Source organism: Pogona vitticeps, chromosome 10 (assembly GCF_051106095.1).
Source record: "Pogona vitticeps strain Pit_001003342236 chromosome 10, PviZW2.1, whole genome shotgun sequence".
Lineage (NCBI taxonomy): Eukaryota > Metazoa > Chordata > Lepidosauria > Squamata > Agamidae > Pogona > Pogona vitticeps.
This window is the reverse complement of record NC_135792.1, coordinates 26,144,089-26,151,771: the sequence shown is the minus strand read 5'-3', so window position 1 is coordinate 26,151,771 and position 7,683 is coordinate 26,144,089. Positions and strand designations below refer to the sequence as shown.

Genomic DNA, 7,683 nt, shown 5'->3' with positions numbered 1-7,683 from the left:
AGATCCCCTGTTTGTGTTTCTTACACAGGAAAGTTCCTGGGTGGGTTGCACCCTCTTTTTTTGCCAAAAATCTGGACTTCAGGCATTGAGGGGTGTGTGTCTAGTAATGAGACGAGACCTAGGATGGACGAGGAAGGATTTGTACGAGTAGATCCTTGTTTTAACAAAGGCAACACATGCCGGAAACACTTTTGATAAGAGCCTTGTGTTGCAGTCATTAAACTGCAGTAATGCAGTCAAGTCTCTACTCACGACCAGAGTTTCATCCTGAGAGGTTCAGGTGGCTGGCTCCAGGTGAATCAACTTTCCATCCTTCCAAGGTGGGTAAAGGGAGTACCCAGCCTGATGCATTTGGGGAAGGGGGCAATTTGTAGCCAATTAAATAGTAAAAGGCCCAGAGAGGGCTCTAAGCGCTATGGGGCAGCGTATAAGCGGCACACTTTGCTTTTGCTTTTTTTGATCTGAGGCAGAGGAAAAACCTGACCTCAGTAGAGTGGAGGGCACATAGCATGGGCTGTTTACAAATGGCACAAAACGTTTGTTTGCTCAAATGAAAATAAAGGTCAAGGTAGAGAGGTCCAGTTACTCTTTGTTAATCAGTACTTCACATGTCAATACGGGGGGGGGGGTGTCTTTATAGATTCTGCCCACCATCCGGCATTTCCCTCCTGGGTTCTGGCCACCTTTCCAAGGGAGGCCTCTTTTGGCGTCTCCAAAAGAGGGGATGCGGCCAGCCTGCCGGTGAGCACTGTGCCTTTGGGTTGATGTGCTTTCTTTTGGTTGCAACCACACACATTTGGATCTTATCTTTCAATATTATTTTCTACCCTGGGCATGATTTGGAGGGGAAAGGTAAGAAATCAGTGATTCCTAGAGCTGACCAGGTCATTTCTAGATGCTCAAGATCCTTTTTCGGGGTTTTGTTCGAATGAAATCAAGATCACGTTCCCTTTGGTTCTTGGATGGTAACTTAGCATCTTTCCCATGGCCTGACCCTGAGTTAATCCAGGCAGTGCTTCTTCCTACATCTGTGACTACTCCTTTTCTGAAAGTCAGATCAAGATAACAGACGCTGTTGTCCAGGTCCTTCTGACATGCGCTGGCACCGTTTTGCACCCTTCGATGTTTCTGAATTCTTTCCAAAGGCAGCCCCCAAAGAGAGGACTTTGCAGTAGTCAAGCCACTAAACGAAAACTGACCACAGGCGTCTTTGGCAGAGAGCAGAACTGGCACAGAAGCCAGACCTTGTACCGAGTACTGGGAGCAATCCTCGATGCACATTAAGGATGTCCTGGGTCCTATAGTGATCACAAACTGCAAACCTGATTTTTCAGCAAGGGTTTCACCCCATAACCTAGCATCTCCTCCTTTCCGACCAAATGGCCTGGTGGCTGCCATTAGCTTGCCTTGCCTGGATTAAACTTCAACGAAACACCCTGGTAGAATAAAAAGGAGTTCTGGGTTGTCCCCTCAGAAACCTCATTTAAAAAGCACAGGTGGGGGGGAGGAATCTCTCCATCCCTGGGTTTTAGGGCCCATATCGATCAGTGTTTGCCAAGGGAAAAATCTTTCTCTGTGTGTGTATTTTTTTTTTTTTTAAAAAAGCAACTTTCCAACCCATGTTTGTTATTGGCTGCGACATTTACAAAGTAACCCACTAAACATTCAAAATGCAACAGATTTCGTTTTGATTGCCCTTTGATGTTCAAGAGTTAAGCGCAAAAGGACCTTCTTCCTTGTTCATGAAAACGGCACCTCTCGCAGCTCCTTGGCCAAAACATGTTTTAACCCCATGCTGGAAACGGTCTCCCCTCTAGACGTTTGTGTATCGGTCCTGCCAGTCCAGACCCTTTATTTGGGAAAAGGGTGGTGAGGGCCATCGAACTGGATCGGTACCTCTCCCTTTCTTCGAGGGTTAAAGAGCGGCCTGCGTTGAGAGACAGGAAACGTTTGTAGCCAAACAGCAGGAGGAAAAGCGGATTTAAACCTCCTGGGATTCACTGCTCTTACATTCCCAAAGACTGTGTTACCGCAGGAGAGGAAAATATGAACCTGACAGAAGTGTGAGCCATGAACATTTCTTGCTGTGTCTCCCTTGGCCCTGTGGCAGAAAGAGAAACAGAGAGAGAGAGAGAGAGAGAGAGAGAGAGAGAGGTTTAAATCCAGAGGAATAGATGCACAGCCTGTGTATACTTTCCTAAGCAGGATTCCATGCTTTCCTATGCACGGCTCCGAGAGGGTTTATCATTCCTTGAGCAGCTATAGTACTCTTCAGTCACGTTGTGTGTGTCTCTAGTGGTGGGACTGTTGTGCAAACACTCCCTTTTTCTGACTCTGTGCCAAAAGCTGGAGTTGAAATCCAGAGCAACCGGCTCCGACAGCTTGCCACCGGGGGGTGGGGTGGGGGGGGAATGATGGTTGGGTTGCAGCTACCTCACCTCACCTCTTTCACTGCCAACTTTTCCAGGACTTGCACCCCCGATGAGATGGTGTCCTCTTTAAGGCCAAAGGCTTTGCTTTTGTCTGGACCTGACAGCACCACCAACGCCTGGGAGATTCAGCATCCCACCCGCCCCGGGCTGTACTTACGTGTCGGTAGAAGGGTCGTCTTTCTGGCAGGCCAGGGTCTCCAGAAAGCTCTCCTCCAGCACCACATTGCACTGCCTTAAATCCTTGGACTAACTATGCTCGGTTGGGGAAGGATGTCCTGCAAGGGAAGTTCTAATTAATTAATTAATTAATTAATTACCATCAGGTTGACTCCAAAGTATGGCATCCCTTTGCAGGGTTTTCTAAGGATGGATTTGTCAAAAGTGGTTTCTCGTTTCCCTTCTTCTGTGGGGAGCCCTGGGACTCTGCAGCTAGCCCAAGGCCACCCAGGCTGGTTCTTCTCCCAGTGGGGAATCGAACTCATGACCTCTGGCTCTACCACTAGGTACCCAACACACTGAGCTATCCAGCCAGTAAGAAAAATTCTGATTGTAATAGAGGAAAAAGGCAGGGTTTTATAGGAGGAAATAGAAAGGGAAATTCTGCTTCTCCCTCTGTGAAACTCTACCCTCTCCCTGACTGAGCGTTAGTAATATTCATCAAAGTCCAAAATAGGGTGAGCAGCTAAATCTGGAGAACAGCGTGAGAGGGTTATATATATATATAAAAATTATAACAAACATTTTATGGGCAATATCTCTGAAACACACCAAAGCAATTTATGGCATAAAAAAGCCAACAGCGATAGGAACCATCCAATAAACAGCTGACTGCTAGCATTTCTGAATCACACAGCCATAATTATGATGAAACCATCAGAGTAAACACTAAAAGCACCCAGCCAAATCAATCTGCATTAAACAGCAGGCAATTCTTATGCTTTCTCCAGAGCCTTTCTGCATAGAGAACAGAAGCTCCTCATTTCCATTGGTGCTAGATTAGAAGGACTGCCAGCAACATGGCCTATCACCAGGTCTTGGAAATGCTATTTTGGCTGGGGATTCTGGGACTTGTAGTAAAAAAAATTTCCAAGCTCTGCTTATTATTTTTGCTTATTATTCCTCCACTCCACCCTGCACAGATAAAGTCAGTGGAACAACCCAAGACAGTTTTTTTCCTCTGTAGTAAGCGGGATGTTCCTTTCCACCTGGGCCTTGCTTTTGTGCAAATTCCAGCTTTAACCATGCACAAAAAGCTTAGAAAACAAAAGTGTGAACCTTTGTTTCCTTGTCGAGGGCTACATTTTCCCAGGGATCTTGCAGGGTCGGCATATTGACAGTGGGAGGAGCTACAGCCCAAGACCAAAGCAGAGGTGGCCAAACGCAAATGTTTTGCTTTGTTTTGTTTTGTTTGGTGGTGGAGAAAGCACAAAGCAAACTCCTGAGATTTGCTCCTTCTCTGAAAGAAGCAGGCAGGCAAGGAGATGCAATGATAAACTGAGCACAAGTTTCCTCTGAGCATGCACAGAGAGCAGGCACCGCCATGGCTGCCCAAAGGCAACTCCTAGGGATGTGCAGGCTCACAGGAGTTTTAAAGTCACCTCCTTTCCTCTCTATAGCATGCTTGCGGGCTGCTGTTCCCTACGTGAAATTGACTATTTGCCAGTGAAATTGACCGTCATTTCCACGCAGAGCCCTCTCTCTGCCCGGCTCATCTTCAGCAGGTCCCGCCGAGGCGTGATGTGGCCGCATTTCTCCCCTGCTGCCAGGTGCGTTTGTTGCAGGGGTGACTGCAGCGATCTATGGCCAGGAGACGGAAAGCTGGAGGAAACGAGCCAAGGTGCCATTGATGTATTTAAAGGAATGAACGCTCACCCAGAAAACTCATCCATCGAAAGCTGGTCCTGAACTGGTCTGAGGAGTTGTGTTTCCATCGCCATTTTTTTAAATAAAAAGTCACTTCACTCCCCAGACACCCCCAGGTGCCAAGCCCCACCACGTGGGCTTTGACCTGGAAAGTGTAAGCGTTGATGATAATGCCGCTTTTGTATCAAACGGGAGACTGTAGAAACTGCTGTTGCCATCATCCTCCACCAGGACAGCAACACAGAAATTGTAATCCCACACATCTGGAAGGCCCCAGGTTGTGGGGAGGGTGTGACCGGGTCTGAATGTCTGTGAAGATCAACTGCAGGACGCATCTGTGAATGTTCTTAAAAGGAGCCCTCGGGGGACACAGCGTCGTTGTTCCATTTTTGCTTCATGGAAGCCCAAACTCCTGAAGATTATGCTGCTCCGTGGAATAAGTTTATGGGGCTCACAGGGGTTTTCTGAGCAGAGACACCGCTTGGCAGCAAGTAGCATCCCCTTGTAACTCCAGCTCAACCTTGTAATCACATGACTGAGGGAACAGGGGAAGCCAAAACGCTTACAAGGCCCGAGGTTAACAAGGCATCTGGACCATCCGAGCAGACAATCTGGTAGATCTGCCAAGAGGGATAACCACCTCAGTTCCTCCATCACCTTCTCTTTACAGCTGATTTCTTTCTCTCTTTCCCTGGGACACAGCAGCCTTTCCTGCCCTGGCACCCTTCAGAGGCACTGGAATACATTCCCCCCCCCCATCATCTGCAGCCAGCACAACAGTACTGTGCAAATAGGGGTGGTCAAATGAGGCATTGAGTTGAAAGCAAACAGGGTTAGTTAAGTCCTGCACAAGCGTGCATATTTTGTAGGGATCCAAATTGTGAAAAGCTGGCTGGAGAGTGAGCCACAGGTTGGGGGTTCAATTCCCCCACGACTGGGCCTCCTGGGAGAAGAGCCAGCCTGGGTGGCCTTGGGCAAGCTGCACACAGTCCCAGGTTTGCTCCAGAAGAAGGGAATGGGGGAAAAAAACCACTTTTGAATATTCTCGACCTAGAAAATCTGAAGAGAGTCACCATATCAGAATTGACTTGATGGCCCATCATCGTCATCATTAAATGGTGAAAGATCTGAGAGGATTAGAACAGAAAAGTGACAGTTCTGGACACCACACTTTAAGAAGGATGCCAACAAACTGGATCATGTTCAGAGAAGGGCAACCAGGAGGATCGGGGGGTGGGTGGGTGGGGGGCTGGAAACCAAGCCCTAGGAGGAGGAAAGACGGAAAGAACTGGGCAGGTTTAGCCTTGAGGAAAGAAGATGGAGGGGAGAGAAGAGGGCACTTTTCAAAGACTTGAAAGGCAGTCCTACAGAGGAAGGGGCAGGATCTGTTCTTGATCATCCCAGAGTGCAGGACATGCAACAATGGGCTCAAGCGACTGGAAGCCAGATTTAGGCTGAGTCTCAGGAAAAACTTCTTAACTGTCAGAGCAGTACAACAATGGGACCCATGACCTCGGACGGCGGTGAGCGCTCCAACACTGGAGGTAGTCAAGAGAAAACTGGACCACCCTCTGCCAGCTTTGATCGGTATTCCTGCCTTGAGCAGGGGGTTGGACTCCATCGCCTTCTAGGCCCTTTCCAACTCCATGATTCTAGGAGTCTACGACCTCCCTTTGGAAACAAACAAACAAAAAAGTATTATCTGAGTTGGGTCCAGACACTGATCTCCAGCTTTCTAAGGCCTGCTTCATTCAGCCCCTCTTTAGGCTCAGATGACCCATAGCTTGCCTAAGCCTGCCTGTCATCCTCTGGTGGGTGAGGAGTAACAAGTGAGGGGTAAATGGCTCCCCGGTTCCCTGCTTTCCAGCCTCCTGGGCTCCATGAGAAGTCCTCCTCTGGCTGCAGTGCACGCTTACCCTCTCGTGAGTCACGGACGTACGATCCACTCGAGCCACTATTATTTTTTTGCACACTGGCTGAGAGATAAGCAGGTGCTGCTGACTGGAGGCTCCTTGTCAAACTTGTTCTGAAGCAAGGAGGAGGTCCTGGAGGAAGGGAAGGCTGGTTGTGACGGGGAGTTGCCCCGAGGGGGGACGAGAAGAGAACCCTTGGATGCAAATTCTGTTCTCAGGGCTTGGCAAGGGATTTCATCCGAACAGGGTGTTTCCACGCAACATGATGCAGGCAAAGGTGCCACCGCTGGGCACCGGGGTAGCCCTGAGACACGGCAGCACCTGTGCCAAGGCTGCTGGGTTCACACAGCACACTTTGCGGTGTCGTTTACTTCTGCTCGATCCTGTTTTTAATGCCTGTTCGTGCTCTCCACACCCGTCCGCTATTACGAGGGGCGGCGCTCTCTGGAATCCACTGGCAAAGTCAACACACCTCATCCCGCCAGTGGGTCATAAAAGGGGCCCCCCATTTACCACCCCCTTTCTTCCCAATGACTCACCTCCAGTCACAGGTAATTAAGTGGTTATTATGGGCTGGTGGATTCCCATGATTGGGTTCCTACAGCCCAGTCTGGAAGGGATCCGTGCAGTGATTAATTGCAGGGAAAATGCATTGTTTTCTCAGGGTTTCTCTGGGTGTTTACTTAGCACAGATTTGTTGGTTCGGCGTGTGGAGTCTCTTTGCCACAGCTATGCCCTTCAGCCACTCTCCTTTTCGACTGCTTTCTTCCTATTCTCTTGCCACTCTCAACATCTCTCTGTTTATTTTATATTTTCATGGTGGCAGGCAGGAAAGCAACCCCTGGTGGAAATCAGCTTTGGACAGGAGGTTTGTTAAAATTCACAACTCCTGAAAAATGGCATTAATGCTCTGTTCTCTGACAACTTCCTAGTTACCTGGATTTTAATTCATTAGAAGCCTCTGCCACTCCAGCAGAATTGAGAAATGACACCGTCTCTTAATTAGAGCACCGAGTCTTGTCAGAGGAGTCAATAAGATTCACAGTGATCACCATCATCTCAGAACGGCAGAGCTGGAAGGGACCCTATAGATCATCAAGACCAGCCCCGGTCAAGCAGGCATTGTGGGGAATCGAACTCCCAACGTCTGACTCTGCAGCCAAATCTCTAAATCACTGAGCTATTCGGCAGCTTTCATGGACATCTTTTGTTGGTACCATTTAAGCACAGGCAATAGAAACCACTTCTAAATATCTTGGAAAAACCTATGGTGAGACAACCCAGTCAACAAAAGAGTAACATTTAAATCTTCCTTCCAGATTTAAAAAAATAAAAATGTGTTCCTTTATTCAACAGAACAGCTCATTCCAAATTTGAAGACTTTTGGCAACGGTTCATTATTTTCAAGCCACCTTTATGTACTCAGCACAGCACACACTGCAGGCCTGATGGGGCTTGATCATGGATTCAGAACC

At 48.3% G+C, this 7,683-nt stretch overlaps 1 long non-coding RNA gene across 1 annotated transcript; it reads right to left on the bottom strand.

The window, feature by feature from the left end:
- Positions 1-1,968: 1,968 nt before the first annotated feature.
- LOC140702183 (uncharacterized) lies at positions 1,969-6,870 on the bottom strand. Its single transcript, XR_012081256.2, has 3 exons — positions 6,748-6,870; positions 2,590-2,707; positions 1,969-2,101 (listed from the first exon to the last, which is right to left on the bottom strand). It is a non-coding gene; the product is annotated as an uncharacterized LOC140702183 (long non-coding RNA).
- Between the last annotated feature and the right edge of the window lie 813 nt (positions 6,871-7,683).